At 35.6% G+C, this 19,912-nt stretch overlaps 1 protein-coding gene across 3 annotated transcripts in view; it reads left to right on the plus strand.

Annotated features, from left to right (window-relative positions):
- LOC126714784 (alkane hydroxylase MAH1-like) overlaps window positions 1-19,912 on the plus strand; it is a 106,544-nt gene that overhangs the window by 69,561 nt on the left and 17,071 nt on the right. The window lies entirely within an intron of this gene.

Consider the following 19,912-nt stretch of genomic DNA (forward strand, 5'->3'; position numbering starts at 1 on the left):
TCGAATTTCATCTTGTTTGTTGATAGGGAATTCACATATTTGTTTACGTGATCCTAGATCACGATCTATCTCTTCAGGTTGAATTCTTAAACATTTGGAGGGGTGTTCATCAGGCATTGAAATATCAACATTTGTTTCTACAGCCACAGGTGTCCTAATTTCTGAATTGTTAACATCTTTTTTCTTAAAGAATGTATCATTTGTTTTTCGTTTGCTCATAATTCTTTTAGTTTTAAGAATATGACTCAAAAATTAACCTGAAAAGAACTTTAAAAAATAAAAATTTTAATTAGAAATTTTTACTTAGTTATATGAATGTTATTCATACTCAAGAAAAAAAAAATCTACTATAATTTAAATAGTCAACCCATTTTTAATACGACTTTAATTAATAATAACCCCTCAAACAAAAACAAAAATTAAACACACAAGTATTGGTACACAACATAAACCAAACAATTTAACAACACTCACAGCCACATCCACAGCAACATGATATCTAACTAATCAAAAATAAGTAATAAATCAAAACAATTTTACCTTAGAAACTTTGTCTTCACAAAGTGCAAAAATGGGTCACTCGTGTGGCAATGCCTACTGCCTCTGCCTCCAAAAGATCTTCCCTTCAAGACTCATCACAAACAATCTCTCCATGCCTTCAATCACGTATTTCTCTAAAAATCTATGAAAATATAAAGAGCATGTGAATATTTAGGTGTAGATAGTTGAGAAAATCAAAAGAAGACACTAAAAAGAGATGAATCATGAATGTCTAATGCTTAAGAAAGAGAAGAAAACTCACCAGGCAGTCACCAAGTTCCAAAACTAAAGCTGAATCAGCTGATGAAAGAAAAAATTGGTCAGAATTTTTTTTTTTTTTTTGGGACTGTGAGGACAGAGGACTGGAGTTTTAGGGGCTGGTAGGCAGCGGTATTAGTGCTGAAAGTGTATCAAAGAAGACAAAACAACCAAGTTCCAAAACTAAAGTTGAATCCGCTAATGACGAAAGAAAAAATTGGTCAGAAATTTTTTTTTTTTTTTTTTTTTTTGGACTGTGAGGACAGAGGACTGGAGTTTTGGGGGCTGGTAGGCAGCAATACCAGTGTTGAAAGTGTATCAAAGAAGCCAAAAAAAAAAAAAAAAAAAAAGAATAAGAAGTAAAAAGGGATAAGGGATTTTGTGGGTCAGGGTGGGTTTTTAGAGAGGGAGAGAAAGTGTAATTTTGTTGTTATTTGGACTTAGACTATTTAAATGAAGTGGGCCAGCAACTTTTTGTTTTATTTGGAGTACCTAAAACTAAAGCTGGGGCTGGGCTGGGTTGGGAGAATAGTTGAGAAATGGGTAGAGGACCGGCTGTCCAATGTTGGAAGGGCCATTTATTTTTTCTTCATAGTCTAATGAGAAAAAAAAAAAATTTGCAGGGGCCACGGCCCCCCCCCCCCCCCCCCCCAAGCCACTACGTGGCACCGCCCCTACGTGGCACCGCCCCGAAGCTTATTATAAAACCCATGCACCTTTACGACTTTATGAAACCACAAAACTTCTCTCAACTCCAATGGCCACACTACTTTTGTACCTAAAGATACTTGTAGCAATATTTCTATGCTTCCTTTTTCTTTGTCATTTGAGATGGAACAAAAGCCGAACCATTACAAATTGGCCTATTGTTGGAATGCTCCCAGGCCTTCTTCAAAATGCATCCAATGTGCAAGAGTATGTTACCTGGCTCCTAAAACAAAATGGGGGCACTTTCAAGTTTATGGGTCCTTGGTTCACTAACATGACCATCATGGTCATGAGTGATCCCATTAACATCCACCACATGTTCAGCAAAATCTTTTCTAACTACACAAAAGGGCCAAAGTTCCAGGAAATTTTTGATGTTCTGGGAGATGGGATTTTCAATTCTGATTCTGACTCGTGGAGATATCGGAGGAAGCTGCTTTAGTCATTGATAATGCACAGAGAGTTTGAGTTGTTCTTTCAGCAAGTTGTCAAGGGAAAGGTGGACAAGAGCCTCATTCCAGTTCTTGATCATATCTCAAGTTTCAGAATCAAGGTGGATTTACAAGACATTTTTCAACGGTTCCCCTTCGATAATGTTTGCTTAATGGCTTTGGGTATTGATCCAAATTGCCTCTCCATTGAATTCCCAGATGTTTCCCACGCAAAAACATTTGATCAATTAGAGGAATGTATGATTTACCGACACATTGTGCCAGAGAGTTGTTGGAAGCTACAAAGATGGCTTCAAATTGGAAGTGAGAAGAAGTTAAGCAATGGTTGGAAAATTTTAGATCAAATTATATACAAATTGTTGAATAAATTAGTAGTAGCACACGTTAGAATGGATTTGGGTTGTCCTAGTCTTTAGGAGTTCAGTAGTTTGTTTCTATTTGTTTCCTAGTTTGTAGGAGTTGTTTAGCATGATGTTAGTGGTGCCTATTTTTGTGTTTGTAACCGTTTATTTTTAGCCTATATTATGGCCATTTCATTATCAAATGCAGTAGTAGAGTTTCAGTCCAACTCTATTTCCTTTTGTTTTAGTTTATCACTTTCTTCTTTTATTTTACATCAGTGGTATCAGAGCTTGGTTAGAGTTCCACAATGGCTTCTGAAACTTTTGTGCAGCCAGCCATTCCACACTTTGATGGTCACTATGACCATTGGAGTATGCTGATGGAGAATTTTTTGAGGTCCAAAGAATATTGGACAGTTGTTGTTTCTGGAGTAGCAAAACCAGCAGCAGGTGTTATGCTGACAGATGCACAGAAGGTGGAGCTTGAAGGGCGGAAGTTGAAGGATCTCAAAGCAAAGAATTATCTCTTCCAGGCAATTGATCGTTCCATCCTAGAAACCATTCTTTGTAAAGAAACTTCCAAGCAGATTTGGGACTCTATGAAGAAGAAGTATGAGGGGACAACAAAGGCAAAGAGGGCACAGCTTCAAGCACTTTGAGGCGATTTTGAAACTTTACACATGAAGTCTGGAGAATCAGTGTTAGATTACTTTTCCAGGACGATGGAAATCGTAAATAAGATGAGAATCCATGGCGACAAAATGGCAGATGTCACTATCATTGAGAAGATTCTTCGTTCGATGACAAGAAAATTCAACTATGTTGTTTGTTCGATTGAGGAATCTAAAGACACTGACAGTATGTCCATTGATGAATTGCAGAGTTCTTTGTTGGTTCATGAGCAAAAAATGAATTGGCAAGACAAGGAGGAGCAAGCGTTACAAGCCTCAGCATCAAAAGGAGGAGGTCAAGGACGATGAAGAGGCAGAGGCAGAGGCAATGATGGTAGACACTCAAATCAAAAATCTGAAGATTTTGATTCTCAAGGGAGAGGAAAAGGCCATGACAACAATCATTCCACACCTTCCAAGTCAAAGTCAGCAGACAAATCAAAAGTTGAATGCTACAGGTGTCACAAGTTTGGCCACTACAAGTTAGAGTGCCATACTAATCTAAGGAGAGATGGTGGAAAGTAGTCCAATTTTGCTGAGAAGGAAGAAGAAGTGTCTTTGTTGATCGCTTGTCACGACAAGGTGGAAACTCACAAGAAATTCTTGTGGTACTTAGACACTGGCTGTAGCAACCATATAAGTGGAGAGAAGTTTGTATTCTCTGAATTGGATGAAGCCTTTCGTGATGTTGTGAAGTTTGGTGATGGCTCTACAGTCTCTGTTATGGGAAAGGGAAAGGTAGCAGTTCAAACCAACAGAAATTCTATTCAAACTATTTCTAATGTTATTTTTGTTCCAGATTTGAGAACAAATTTACTTAGTATTGGTCAGCTACAAGAAAAGGGATATGGAATCTCTATCAAAAATGGAGTCTACAGAATTGAAGATGAGAAGTTAGGCTTGATAGCTCAAGTCAACATGACAGCCAACAAAATGTTTCCATTGTATCTTCATGACACCGCTCACTCATGTCTTTCTACAAGATTGGGAGGGAAGGAATGGCTATGGCATTTTCGCTATGGGCATCTTAGCTTTGGCAGGTTGAAAACTTTACAACAGAGGAATATGGTGACTAGTCTTCCTCAAATTACAGCTCCTTCTGAAGTTTGTGAAGAATGTGTTGTTAGCAAACAACACCGTAATCAATTCCCACAAGGGAAATCATGGAGGGCGAAGGCTGCAATAGAGCTTGTTCATTCTGACATTTGTGGGCCAATAACTCCACACTCTAATGGAGGTAAGAGATATATACTTACCTTCATTGATGATTTTAGTCGCAAAAGCTGGATTTATTTTTTGCAAGAGAAGTCTGAAGCCTTTCTAGCCTTTAAAAGCTATAAAGCGCTAGTTGAGAAAGAAGTTGGCAATCCCATAAAAACTCTTCGTATAGATCGTGGTGGAGAATATAACTCACATGAATTTGCAAGTTTCTGTGAGACTCATGGAATAAAGAGGCAGCTTACAGTTGCTTATACGCCCCAATAGAATGGCATTTGTGAAAGGAAGAATCGCACTATTCTAAATATGGTGCGAAGTCTTTTAATAAGGAGTTGTATTCCAAAGAGCTTTTGGCCTGAAGTAGTTAACTGGAGCATTCATATATTGAATAGAAGTCCCACACTTGCTGTTAAAAATATGACACCAGAGGAAGCATGGAGCGGACGGAAACCAGTTGTTGATCACTTCAAAAATTTTGGGTGTGTTGCATATGCCCATATTCCAGATCAGAAGAGGAAGAAGCTGGATGACAAGGGAGAAAAATGTATTTTTCTTGGTGTTAGTGATCAGTCAAAAGCTTATAAGCTTTACAATCCTAACACTAAGAAAATACTTATCAGTCGAGACGTTATTTTTTATGAAGATCAAATCTGGGAATGGAGCAAAAATGTAGTTGGAGAGCCAATTCCAACTAGTTTTGATGGAGAAGATGGTGATGAAGTAAACCAGCCGCAGCAACACCTTGCTCTAGCAACTGATGTAGTTGAGAATCCTCAAAATGAAACTCTTGTAGCCTCTGAAGTCACTCCAACAGCACCAAAAGCAACAACTAAATCACGTTCTCATTGTGTTCGAAGGAGGCCAGCATGGATGTCAGATTATGAGGTAACCAGAATTAATCAATCTGAAGACCCACTCACTCATTTTGCTCTATTTTCATATTGTGATCCTATAGTGTTCGAAAGTGCTGTCAAAGAATCAAAATGGCGGAAGGCTATGGATGCTGAAATTGGAGCCATCGAAAAGAATGACACTTGGGAGTTATCTGATCTTCCAAAAAGGCACAAAACAATTGCTGCGAAGTGGGTTTACAAGACAAATTTGAAGGAAAATGGTGAAGTCGACAAGTATAAGGCACGCTTGGTGGCCAAGGGCTATAAGCAAGATTTTGGTGTTGATTATAAAGAAGTTTTTGCTCTGGTTGCAAGGCATGACACAATCAGATTGGTGATTGCATTAGCAGCTCAAAATTCATGGCCTATCTTCCAGCTAGACATGAAGTCTGCGTTCCTCCATGGAGATTTGAAGGAATTGGTATTTATCGATCAACCTCCTGGTTATGTGAAATTTGGAAATGAGCATAAAGTTTATAGACTAAAGAAGGTTCTATATGGATTAAAACAAGCCCCACGAGCTTGGTATAATCGTATAGAAACTTATTTTTTGAAGGAAGGATTTCAAAAATGTCCTTATGAACATACACTTTTCATAAAAGTTGATGATGGAGGGAAAATGCTCATTGTTTGCTTATATGTAGATGATCTAATCTATACTAGAAGTAATACAGCCATGTTTGAAAGCTTTAAGAAATCCATGATGGCTAAATTTGAAATGTCTGATCTTGGCATGATGCATTACTTTCTTGGCATAGAAGTGTTGCAGTCCTCTGCTGGCATTCTTATTTGTCAAAAGAAGTATGTGGGAGAAATCTTGGACAAGTTTCAGATGAAGGATTGTAATTCTGTGAATACACCATCTAAGTTTGGTTTGAAGATAAACAAGGATGATATAGGAAAGAAGGTTAACAGTACTCTTTACAAGCAGATTGTGAGTAGCTCAATGTATTTGACTGCAACAAGGCCTGATATAATGCATGTTGTAAGTGTCATTAGTAGATACATGGAGTGTCCAATAGAGATTCATATTTTGGCTACAAAAAGAATTCTTAGCTACTTGCAAGGTACTAAGGAGTTTGGGCTGTTCTTTACAAAGGGAGAAAAGTCAGATTTGTTTGGCTTTACAGATAGTGATTATGCAGGAGAATCTGATGATCGAAAAAAGCACATCTGGGTATGTTTTCATGTTGGGAACAGGAGCTATTTCATGGCCATCAAAGAAGCAGCCAATCGTCACATTGTCAACCACTAAAGCTGAATTTGTTGCAGCAATAGCTTGTGCTTGTCAAGCTATTTGGCTAAAGAAGATTCTTGAAGAGCTGCAGTTCAAAGAAGATGGGTCTACTCTTATTTATTGTGACAACAATTCAACAATAAATCTCTCAAAGAATCCTGTTCTACATGGTCAAAGCAAGCATATTGTTGTGAAGTATCATTTCTTGAAGGATCTCACAATGATGGAGTTATTAATCTGGTTTACTGCAGAAGTGAAGATCATATTGCTGATATTTTAACAAAGCCTCTCAAATTTCCAGCATTTCAGAAGCTCAGGGAGCTACTTGGTGTTTGCAGTTCAAAGGACTTTATCTGAGGGATGGCGCTTCAAAGTTTGAGTCTTATTAAACTGATATTATGTATGGAACATCAGTTTAAGGGAGGGATTGTTGAATAAATTAGTAGCAGCACACGTTAGAATGGATTTGGGTTGTCCTAGTCTTTAAGAGTTCAGTAGTTTGTTTCTATTTGTTTCCTAGTTTGTAGGAGTTGTTTAGCTTGATGTTAGTAGTGCCTATTTTTGTGTTTGTAACCGTTTATTTGTAGCTTATGTTATGGCCATTTCATTATCAAATGCAGTAGTAGAGTTTCAGTCCAACTCTGTTTCCTTTTGTTTTAGTTTATCACTTTCTTCTTTTATTTTACACCAATGCATCTCATCCAGGCAAGAAGAACAAAGCCAAAGTAGAGCCCCAAAGACCTATGTAGAAAAATACAACTTGTTGACAGCTATAGGGGAACTAGTAGAAGAAATTGGTGGTATTATAAAATCCAACAAGTTTCTACGAGACACAGCAATTAATCTCATGAGTCATGACAGTTGGGAAAGATGGTATAAATGCAGGCCTCATTTGGTTTTTTTGAATTGTAGCAAAACACCCATATGTGGAAGCTAAAATTCTAGAAGAGATCAAGAAGCATTTATTTGACAATGGAAAGTCGAAGGATTTGAACATAGATGGGCTAAGTAAGCTAGTTTATCTCCATGGAGCAATATGCGAAACGTTACGCCTTTTTCCACCTATATATTTCGAGCACAAATTTTCAGTTCAATATGATGTTCTTCCTAGGCCACTCTATCAGGCCAAATACAACAATCTTATGCTCTTTATACTCAATGGGAAGGATGGAGAGCATATGGGGTGAAGATTGCTTGGCCTTCAAGCCAGAGAGATGGATTTCAGAGAGTAGAGGGAAAGTGCATGTACCATCTTTCAAGTTCATAGCATTTAATGCAAGACTGAGGACTTGTATAGGTAAGGATATAGCTTTCATTCAAATGAAAATAATTGCAAGCGCCATCATTTGGAATTACCATGTTCATGTGATTGAGGTCATCCTGTTTCACTAAGTATTTCCATTCTTCTTCATATGAAACATGGTTTGAAGGTGAGGATTAGTAAGAGACAAGCTTGACAAAGAAATTTTAGTTCCGGCTAAAGTTGAGTTTGCGGAAATAATCACTCATGACCCATCAAATCAACTTCGGCTATATGTGTTTTCTTATTTAGTTTTGCTTTTCATTGTAATTTCTATAAGTGAAGGTGATGTATTATCCTAAATAAATGCCTTCTAAGTCTTGACCCTTTTACGACAATAAAGAATTTCCCAAGAAATCGAATTAGAAAATTGAGATGGAAAAAGGGATTAAATTTAATAAAAATATGGTATTAAAGTCCTTATTTTTACACTGTTCATTTGGTACTCGTGTGCAATACTAGAGTTCTACAATTTAAGGTAGAAAGCATGTATACTCCATTTTTGCTCAAGTGCTTGTTTCCGATATGCATCCATAACAAAAACTTCTAGGATACCTCCACATGTGTATACCAATCCTTTTTTATTATAAAAAAACTAATGATACATCCAAGATATGCTCCTCATATAGCCTAAATAAGGTAGTAACCCTGCCCTCCGATTGTCAGGTATATGCTTAAATACAGTAATGCAAATGGACTGAATTTATTATCTATTATAAGTTATAACTCTTAAATTGATATATACTTAACAATATTAAAACTAAACCCTTAATGAAACATAAAAAAATATATATATTTAATAATTAATTAATATACGTATCACCTCAATATCATGACTTAATTTTTAGAAATTTAAGTATTGTATCCCATATCGTACCGAACCCACTCCCATGCTTCTTAGTTATTCAATCAATATAATAAAAAGTAAATTCATTTAATTAAAAAATTATAAACAAAGATGGGTGCGCTGGCGATGATTTCTTTTGAAATCATCGAAGGTGTTACCAAAGGGGCCGGCTCCCCTCCCGTTACAAAACCTCCCGTTCTCTCCATTTTTAAAACGAATGAAAGACACGTGTTAAGTGAAAGATTTAAGGGCAGAAACCAAAGCCACCTCAAAACCCAATTTCTCTCTCTCTCAACCAAACCTTTTAAGCAACCATCTCCCTTGGTAAGCCTATCGCACCACCGGCAACTGTCGCCCATGCACCAATGCCGTTGCTGTCCACTGCCAAGACTGTTTCATCACTTTGAAGGAAGGCACCAGGTTAGACCTCAACAAATTTCTCTCAGATTGCTTCACCGCTTTCAAGGACAATCCCCAGTTACCCAGTACCAAAATTTCTTCAGGATTTGTTTCCTCCCTCCACGTAATTTCCTTCTCTTCTTTTCCCATTTCTCAATTTCTTTCCTTTGGCTTTAAAATTGTTTGTTGGGTTCGCTTGGTTTGTTTTTGTAACTCACATTCTCTTTAGCTTCAATTGCTTTTTTTGTGGGTTTGTACTAAATTAATACAAAGAAACAATAAACAGTGCAATAGGATGAAAGGTTGAATGGCAATTATGAAAGTCATAGAAAGTGGACAAAAAGAAAAAACCTAATGTTCGAAAAATTTTAAAGAAAAAGAAGACGAAATGAATGAAGAAAGAAACACGAATCATGGGTTTGTAAATTTGGTGTCTCTGAAGGGTTTGTCAGTTCCAAAATTATAGATTTCCAAACTTTTAAAGGAAAACATTTGGAATCTGTTTGCAGTATTGGTGTATAGGCGGCAGTGGGCCTGGCATGGGAAGTTGCCGGTGGTCTGATGGGCTTACTAAGGGAGATGGGTTGCTTGAGAGGTTTGGTTGACAGAGATAAATTGGGTTTTTAGGTGGCTTCGTTTTCTGCCCTTAGATCTTTCACTTAACATGTGTCTTTCATCCATTTAAAAAATGGAGAGAACGGGAGGTTTTGTAACGGGAGGGGAGCCGGCCCCGTTACGAAATTTACAAAAATTATGACCACTCACTGATACTAGACTTTGGAGTTGGTGCACGGTATCAAACATTCAATGTAATTGTTTTTAAACAATATTCACATTGCCAATTTGAGAGAGTTTTTAATAAATATTACCATTGCCAATTTGAGAGAGAGAGAGAGAGAGAGAGAGAGCCACATGCTTACAAAAAAATTTTCTTTTTTCTTTCCTTCTCACCATTGCTACATCAATGAGAGGAAATTATTTCCATCACTATCTTCACCATACTTGAGTGTTGAGATTTGTTTGGGGCAAAGAATCATTAGAGCAATACCACAAATCCTAGAAGACTTGGTTTCTTGTAGTTGGGCAACTCAACTCATCCAACAACTAGATGAAGAAATGACTTAGCATAGTCAATTATCAAACTTGGAAGGCTCAAGTACTAGGCCAGTATTAGGGTTTATCCTATATTTTGTACTACAACTATTCATCTAGTGGATTATTTCGATGTTGGTGCCTTGAGAGGTTTTTTGGCCTAGTTTTCGAGTTTTTCTCTTCAATAACATATCTAGTGTTATCTTATGGTTTGCTTCCATTTGCAAATCTATTATATTGATTTATATGCTTCAGATGTTTATATTTTTGTCTATGCAATATTCAATTGATTAATAACTTATATTTGTAAATAATTGATGGCTTTTTTAAGTAAAGTTGATAGCTTAATTGAATGTGGGTAAACTGTAAAATTGAAATTTTGCGCATAAATTATTACCTAGGTTTTTAGGGAAATTATATATATATATATACATATAAAGTCAAAGTTCAAAGAAAATCTAATAATATTTTACAATTGAAATCTAATTTTGTACCATGCGTCTCATTTTTTTTTTTTTTTTTTTTTGTGTGAAATGTGGGATCACAATATAAATATCCATCCAAATATTCATTGTATTCACAACAATGCAAAAACCGAGTCCAATTAAAAAGCTTTTTAAAAAGTGAAACACCATTTCATATCTCACAGATTACGAAACACTACAAAAAACGCGAGCTATAGCCATGTTTACAAAAACACAGCTATAGCTTCGTTTTTAAAACACAGCTATAGGTTAAGTCTATAGCCACGTTTATAAGTGGTTTTAACTACGTTTTTAAAACACAGCTATAGGTCTAGCCATTTTTTTTTTTTTTTTAAAGGAGGACCTATAGCTGCATTTTTAAAACAAGGCTATAGGTTAAGTCTATAGCCGCATTTTTAAAACAAGGCTATAGATTAGCTATAGCCGCATTTTTTAAATGCAATTATAGGTCCTCCTTTAAAAAAAAAAAAAAAAAAAAAAAAAAAAAAGACCTATAGCCACGTTTATAAAATATTAAATATTACTATCTATAAAATATTTATGTAGAATTACACTAGTTTTCGGTGCCTTCTACCTCACTTTCAAAGACAAAAATTCAATTATTATGTAAGTTTATCTACTTTATTTTTTAATGTTTAGCAATTTGGATTGTTCATAATTCTTAACTATTACATTGAGATTACCACTTAAATACGCTTTCAATTATTTTTAAAAATTATTGAATTCAAGGTTTTTCATTTAAATTTGCACTTGAGCTTTAATTATGCAAACTACCTTTATTTTTTTTAGGCATCTCCTTTTTTATTAGTTGCATAGTTATCTACCATATTCCATTCAATTAATTTTGGACTTATATATGATTTTATTTATTTATTAAAAAAAATTGAGGTGAATTTATTTATAAAAACTTAATCTTACATAATATGCATTCTTTATATAACTTTAAGTAAAATGTTACTTTGTTTAAAAAAAATTAGATTAAAAGATTACTTTATTTTTATTATCAATTTTATTTTATTTAAAATAATTTTTTTATTTTCATTAATTAAAAAAAACCCTAATCTCTACATTAGATATTAAATATTAATTTGTACAAATATATTAAATATTAATTTGTACAAATTATATCAAGAAAGTTCCAAGTATCCTAGTGGCAAGGACACGCTCATTCCCACCAGTCAGCTAAGGTTCGACCCACATTAAGAGCTTTTTTACTTCTTCTCTAAGTTGAACCCTATGGCTAAAGAGTTTGTGCCTCCTTCGCTAGTTTGTGCAAAGCAACAACAAAAATGGATTTGTTAATGGCAACATTGGCAGAAGGGTATTGTAAGGTCATAATTTGGAGTCCAAGTCCAAAAGGTATATATGGAGACTTGGTCCAATGAGCCCCATACAATTAATTTGTAGAGAATGGATTGGAAACTCGGGCCTTAACGAATCAGACGAGCGACCAACATGTCTAAGTGATAAAGAAAGAAAGATAATATCTGTTTGCTAGGGAGAGTCATCCTCGGATTTTATCCGAGGAGGAGGTTGGTTTTTAATATGTTACCTGTCCTCCTCCATTACCCAATCCCCCCTTGTTTTCGCCCTCCCCTCTATTTTATACTATCTTCCTCTCATCTCCACTGTCCACGTATAGATTTAGTCCACGTGTAGATTTAGATTTATGGTGCTGATATTTGTCCCATCAGCCCCTCCCCAAAGTCGTTGGGAGTGGTTGTAAGGGCTGGAAAGCAGGGTTCAGTTTGTTGCAGAACACTTAATGCATTGGCAACAGCTTTCTCTTAGATATTTCCATGCCTCTCTTTGTCCTTTTCTTCCTTTATACTTACCCTCTTTTGTGGAATGGTCCGTCACATCCCCTTTCTCCTCAGCCTGGCCTATCTGAGGAGGAGTTCTTCCTTGGGCTGGGCCCCTGGCCCAACATATACATTGGTATGGGATTCTCGGTTTATCACCCCCACAAGTATGATAATATGATTTATATGTATGTTTTATTTTGATTTTCTTTTTGACCCTTTTGTTTGGTGGCTGAGAAATTGAATGAAAGCGAAAGAAAAATTATAGCTTTGGTGAAAATTTTGGTTTTTGAAGGGTTTATGAATTATGATTTTGGGTTTTAGTTTATTTAAATTTTGCCTTTTTTTTTAAGCTTATAAATGGGGATTTATGTGTGGCTGTTTCTTGGTGGGTGTTTGTGTTAGAAGAAGAATTTTAATCAAGGGAAACGGAGAATGAATGCCAGGACAAGTTTGGCTCAGCCAGAAGAGTCAATTATGAGAATTGTGTATGTATCTGACATTGATCAACAGGTATATAAAATCTAAACGTTCTTGGTTGCTATTTTTCATTCTCTTCCTATTGTATGTGTCAGATTGCTTTTTTAAGTGCGTCCCCCATCCTATTGGATGGTTACAGTAGAATCCAATTGGCCATTGATTACAAACAGTGAAAGAATAGAAGCCAATTTGAGTTTCATGAACAAAATTATATTTGGATGTAATTATTATTGAGAATTTGTTAGCAAAGTACTTAGTTTGATTACCCTGAGAGGAAAATTATTCTAAAAGCATTAGAATACATGAGTTATCTTTTGATTTTTTTGCTGAAGTATTGTCTAACAGTCAATTCCTGTTGTTTATTTTAAATTCCTTATAATTTAGAGGTGAATATGCATGTATAGCTAAGCAACATATGAATCAATATAATTAAAAACTAGCTTATAATCTAGGGCATGCATACTCATTGATTCATTTAAAAACAATCAAAAATAGATTCATATTAAAGTTTATACCTAAGTTGAATCTTGTTTCTGGTGATTTTTATATTTTTGTCAACTCTTAAAAAGGGTTTGTAAAGATATTATTTGATAGTATATGCAAATTTGTTTTATGTATACATTATTCAAATAAGATATGGACAACTAATTTTTAGGACATAGTACACTTGGTATACTTTTTCATTGAAATTCATATATGAACTAATATTGCAATTAAAAAATTTTGGATTTTTGATAAAATTTTTACTTTAATATATTAATACTAGTCGCCAACCCGTGCGATGCACGGGATTCTTTAAAAAGAAAAAAACAATATTGCAATTATCATTTGCTGCACTAAATCAAAATGTCTCAAGACTCACTAATCAAATAATACAACTAAATGGAGAAGACCCAAGCATAACATAAAATCTTTACTAATTCAAATATTAAACATTGTCAAACCTAGTACACGCTTGTGCCCAATAAAAAATTATAAAGACAAATAAGGGATAAAGAAATCTTGTATATCATCTCCATAAAAATACATACATGCCAAAAAGATTAATACCACTACCATAGGTCCATTGGCAATGAAGTTATTTTCATAGTTACATATATACTATGAATAAACAAATAAACAAATTGCAATAATGATTGCAATCTTATTTTCATAATAAATAAATAGAATATAGTTACCAATGTCAAATTCTTTTGCTATGACTCAAAAAGAGTAGAGAAAGAACATAATACAACAAATCTACATTATATAGAAGAGTACATCATATATTTATTCAACACAAAACATAGAGTTTTATAATCATCTTTGCTTGCTCACATTCCCAACCACATCTCTTGTGCTAAGATACCATAGATATTGCTTTTTCAAAATCAGGAATAGACTTTACCAATAAAGCCTTCTCCATGTCAAACCCTTTTGCTTTGCCTTAAAATAGTTCCTAGAAAACAGTTGCTTTACCCAAGTTAGGGGCTTTGAGAACAGAAGAGTTATAGTATTTGAGAGAGTGCGATAACACACCACATTCTCCCTCAAATCTACATTTTAGTAGAAGGATCTCATTCCTAGCCAAATCATTTTTCCTTTAATACCAAGCAAAACAAAAACAAAAAACTAAACTTATATCATGTCCAGATAAAAGCAATCCCCAAGATTATTAAGACCTGATGTCAGTAAGAGCATCTCAATGTTCCACACATTCAGCAACTATGCAACAATATTGGTTCCTAAGGGAAAAAAAAATGCATAACCCAAATATATTATCCAACAATATGCACAAAATGCTCTTCTTTTCTAATAAATCAGATCATTCATATAAGGCATAAAAGAAATTAGAATTAGAAATCTGAATAAAGAAATTAAGTAGAGCTTGAAGCTAAAGCAAAACCTGTAGGGTTGTTGTCAAATTTTGAGGGTTGGGAGGCTCTTCAATACTATCTCCACTATGAAACCAATCCATATCCACAATATTTTCTTACAAAAAGATAGGAATTGAAATCCCTAAATTGACAGAAAACCTAATTGAAGACATAATTAAAACTCAACTTTGAGCCTTTGTCCCATTTAAAACAATTTCAATCTGAATTTAACCCATATCACTAACTATCATTTCATCAAATGAATAGCTATGCAAATTTCATCATTTAAATTGGAAAAAGTAGCTACTTGGAAAAGGCAGTAACTGTCATCAATATACAATTTACGATAGACAAAATGACCAAAATTGTATTATTAGTAAAATCTAACAGGTCACTACTAAATTGTTCCAATACCAAAACTTATCTTGTTCCTATTAGGGACATAAAACATGGTCTCAGTCAACACACCACATTCTCCCTCAAATCTACATTTTAGTAGAAGGATCTCATTCCTAGCCAAATCATTTTTCCTTTAATACCAAGCAAAACAAAAAACAAAAGGTATATTATGTCCAGATAAAAGCAATCCTCAAGATTATTAAAACCTTACCTCAATGTTCCACACATTCAGCAACTATGCAACAATATTGGTTCCTAAGGAAAAAAAAAATGCACAACCCAAATATATAATCCAACAATATGCACAAAATGCTCTTCTTTTCTAATAAATCAGATCATTCACATAAGGCATAAAAGAAATTAGAATTAGAAATCTAAATAAAGAAATACAAATAAGAAAACTGAAGACAACCTAAAAAAGATGTAATCTTTATCTTTCTTTAAAAGAAGGGAGGGTGGGGGACAAAAAAAAAGTGTAGACAAGTGAAGGGATTGCTTCCCACAAGGGCCACAACATCCTGCATAACAATCTACAGGAAAATCAAAAGATTCCATCAGCAAATTTCTCAAAACATAAAACTGCATAAGCAATAAATTCTTTAAAAGTTTTAATCAAGAGAATTGTACTTCAGTTTATGAGGTTATGAGCTTAAAAGAAGTACAATTCATGCATTAAAAGATTGATTATGAGGTTAAAAGATTCCGTGAACAAAAAATGCATGTATTTAAATCTATGATTGCCAACACTAACAAAGAACAAACATCTGAGAGTATAGCTCTCCCAGGCATTCTATCAAACACCTGTTAGGAATCTTAAACAACTATAGTAACCAACCCCAACCTTCAAAACAAAAATAAAAATCCCACAAAAACACAAATATTTTAGTCATATAGCAATATGCAGCAATACCCAGAAAAAGAAAATTTAATTTTTGGGGTTATACCATCCTCCTTTCCTCTCATCCTAATAATTCCAATTTTCCAACACTACCAACCATGAATGGCTAAATAAAAACAAATCTCAAGAAAAACCCAAAACCTAAATCATAATGTCCAAATTTTTAAAACAAAAATCAATTACCAGCAGACCATGAACGGCTAAATAAAAACAAATCTCAAGAAAAAGCCAAAACCTAAATCATAATGTCCAAATTTTTAAAACAAAAAACAATTACCAGCAGACCATGAATAGCTAAATAAAAACAAATCTCAAGAAAAACCCAAAACCTAAATCATAATGTCCAAATTTCTAAAACAAAAAACAATTACCAGCAGTAGTCTGACGGTGGCGAAATGCATGCCTGACAGTGGGTGGTGGCTCTCTCGATCTCTCTTTACCCAATGACTTTCACGCTCAGAACTGAGTTTTGTGTTTTGATGTTGGAGAAAGAAAAGTGAGTTTTAGGTTTAGGGGAAGGAGATAGCGTCTGAGGATTAGTTTTAGGTTTTAAAGAGGTATTGGGTTTTGTAACGTGTGTTTGGTGGGGGGAAAAATCAAAACTTATAAATCATATTTAAAAAGTACAAAAAAAAAAAAAATTAAATGATGAGATGGAAAATTGGGGGAAAAAAATCAAAACTTATAAATCATATTTAGAAAGTATAAAAAAAAATTAAATGATGATGTGGAAAATTGTGAAAGTTTCAAAAGATTCGGTTTTATATATATATATATATATATATATAGATTATATAATATATAATGTAAAGACCTACCAGTTGTTTTATAGCCTTCTATGGCTTATAGTCTTCAGGTATTAATAATATATATTAATATTATATAATATATAATGTCCTTTTTTTCCATCATTGTCAGGGAGACTTATGGTTTGGCTTGGACCTTGTGGTTGTGGGGACTGCTTTTTTTTTCTTCCCCCGCACCCTTTTTTACAGTTACTATACTATATTCTCGTAGTATATACTTATAATATTTCTGGATTGTTGTTATAGTGCAAAACACAAATTATATTTTTACCCAAAAAAAAAACACAAATTATAGAAGTGGCACATTTTAATTAGTGCCTCACTGCAAATTGCACTGATTCCACCATTTTTATTTATTTTATTTTATTCACATCATGACTCTTTATTTAGATCCCGGTCAATTTAGATTTACAAGACAAACAACCTTTGTGCGCCGACATATGAATTCTTTTACAAGAATATCATTCCTTCTTTGGATTGTGAGTTCATTTTCTTTTCATTGTGATATACTTCCATTGTTGTCCTTCCCTCAAAAATTTACACACGTAGCTCTAACAGTGTAATTTTTGTATATTGTTAAGAATATAAAGTGTGAGAAAGACTGAATAGTCTGTATATTGATGTGTGTATAATAATGTACAATAGAGAGCCTTATATAGGCTAGATATGTGTGCAGTACAAGTAAAAGGAGTAAATTACAAGTACAGTATACTGGGCTAAGCCTAATGGGCTAAACTAGTCTAAGCTATACACTAACATCCCCCCTCAAACTCGAGGTGGTAAGGAGGAAGCCAACTGGAGTTTGGATATAATATCTCGAAGACGACCAGGCGGGTGAGTCTTGGTAAAGATATCAGCAGGCTGGTCAGTAGAGGAGATGGAGAATAACTTGAGATTTCCTTTCTTAAGATGCTGGCAAGTGATGTGGCAGTCGATCTCAATATGTTTAGTGCGTTCATGGAAGACATCATTATGAGCAATGTAGATAGCACTACGATTGTCACAATAAAGAGGAGTGGCAGTGGGCTGTGGAGCATCCATGTCAACCAAGAGCCAGCGAAGCCAAACAAGCTCACAAGTGGTGTCGGCAAGGGCACGATACTCAGCCTCAGTACTAGAACGGGAAACCACATCCTGCTTCTTACTGCGCCACGAGACCAGAGAAGTACCTAACAGGAAACAGAAACCTGTGATAGAGCATCGATCAGTCGGATCACCTGCCCAGTCAGCATCTGAATAAGCATGAAGCTCAAGAGAAGATCGAGAGGTGTAATGCAGACCATGATAAAGTGTGCCTTTGACATATCGGAGAATCCGAAGAACAGCAGCATAGTGGACAGAACGAGGTGCATCCATGAACTTACTAACCATACCCACAACATGTGAAATATCCGGACGAGTAACAGTGAGATAGATCAAACTGCCAACCAACTGACGATAGCGAGTAGCATCGAATATAGGTTCACCGTCCAAGGGTGTGAGCTTTGCATTGTATTCCAAAGGAGTGGAAACAGTCTTGTTATCAGTGACACCGGCTTTGGAGAGAAGATCAGAAGCATATTTAGCCTGGGAAAGATAGTATCCATCAGAGGATGAGGTAACCTCAAGCCCAAGAAAATAGCTGAGAGTGCCCAGATCTTTCATCTCAAAATGCTGACTAAGGAAGTTCTGAAGAAAGCGGATACCTGCAGAATCATCTCCAGTAATAATCATATCATCAACATAAAGAAGAATAAGAGTGATACCAGCAGAGGATCTTCAAACAAAGAGAGCAGTCTCATGAGAACTCGAAGTGAAACCCTACTGAGCAACAACTGAGCTAAACTTTTCAAACCAAGCTCAAGGAGCCTACTTGAGGCCATAAAGAGCACGGCGAAGGTGGCAAACTTGATTGCCTGAGTGTGGATAGCCAGGGGATGGTTGCATGTACACTTCTTCATGGAGGTCTCCATTGAGGAAAGCATTCTTCACATCCATTTGATAAAGAGGCCAACGGCGAACAGCAGCCACAGCAATGAGACATCTAACAGATGTAAGACGAATAACAGGAGCAAATGTTTCCTCATAGTCAATACCATACTCCTAAGTAAAGCCCTTGGCAACTAGGCGAGCCTTGTATCGTTCAACAGATCCATCAGCCTTGGTTTTGATCTTGTAAACCCACCTACAACCTACTACAGACTGACCATGAGGCAAATCAACCATATCCCAAGTGTGATTCTTATGAAGGGCATCTAGTTCTTCATTCATAGCTTGCTGCCAAAGAGGGTCAGTATAAGCCTCACGATAGGTGTGAGGTTCATAAAGAGTGGCAAGAGCAAAAGAGCAATGATAATCAGTGAGATAAGGGGGAGGAATGCTTACCCGAGTGGAACAACGAAGTTCAGGACCAATAGGAGACTCAGGAGAGGGTGGTGCCACAAGATCCAAGACAGGCGGGTCATATGCCGGAGACAGAACCGGAAATGAGTCGTCTGGAGAGGCAGTCGATGCTGAAGAATCCTCCACAAGTTCAGGATAGAGAGGGAGGAAAAGATCAGTAAAAATGGGAGACTCTGAGGAAGAAGATGTAGGAAACTGCTGAAGACTCGTGAAAGGACGTTGTTCCCAAAACTCAACATGACGGGAGATACGAAGGCGATGAGAAATGGGATCATAGCAGCGAAACCCTTTTTGAGACACACCATAACCAAGGAAACAACATAGACGAGTACGAGGTTGGAGTTTTGTTCGTTCATGAGGAGGAAAAGAAACAAAGCAAGCACAACTAAAAACCCGAAGAGAGGAGTAGTCAGGAGTTTGACCATAGAGAAGCTCAAATGGTGATTTGTTGTGTGTAGTTGGTGAAGGAATACGATTAATGGTGTGCACAGCAGTGAGTGCGGCCTCACCCCAAAAGCGCTCAGGAAGAGAGGCAGAAATGAAAAAGGTGCGGACAACATCAAGAATGTGACGATGTTTTCGTTCTGCACGACCATTTTGTTGAGAGGTGTAAGGACAAGACCGCTGAGGGAGAGTACCATGTCTGTCTAAAAAGGATAAGAAAGATTTATCATTATATTCTTGAGTATTATCTGATCGAAAGACTTTAACGGTGCAATTGAACTGTGTTTCAATCATTTTATGAAATGTTTGGTAAATAGACACAAGTTCAGACCTATGGTGAAGCAGATAAATCCAAGTATACCGAGAAAAATCATCCACAAATATGACAAAATATTTAGATCCCC

This window comes from Quercus robur, chromosome 2, assembly GCF_932294415.1.
Source record: "Quercus robur chromosome 2, dhQueRobu3.1, whole genome shotgun sequence".
Taxonomy (NCBI): domain Eukaryota; kingdom Viridiplantae; phylum Streptophyta; class Magnoliopsida; order Fagales; family Fagaceae; genus Quercus; species Quercus robur.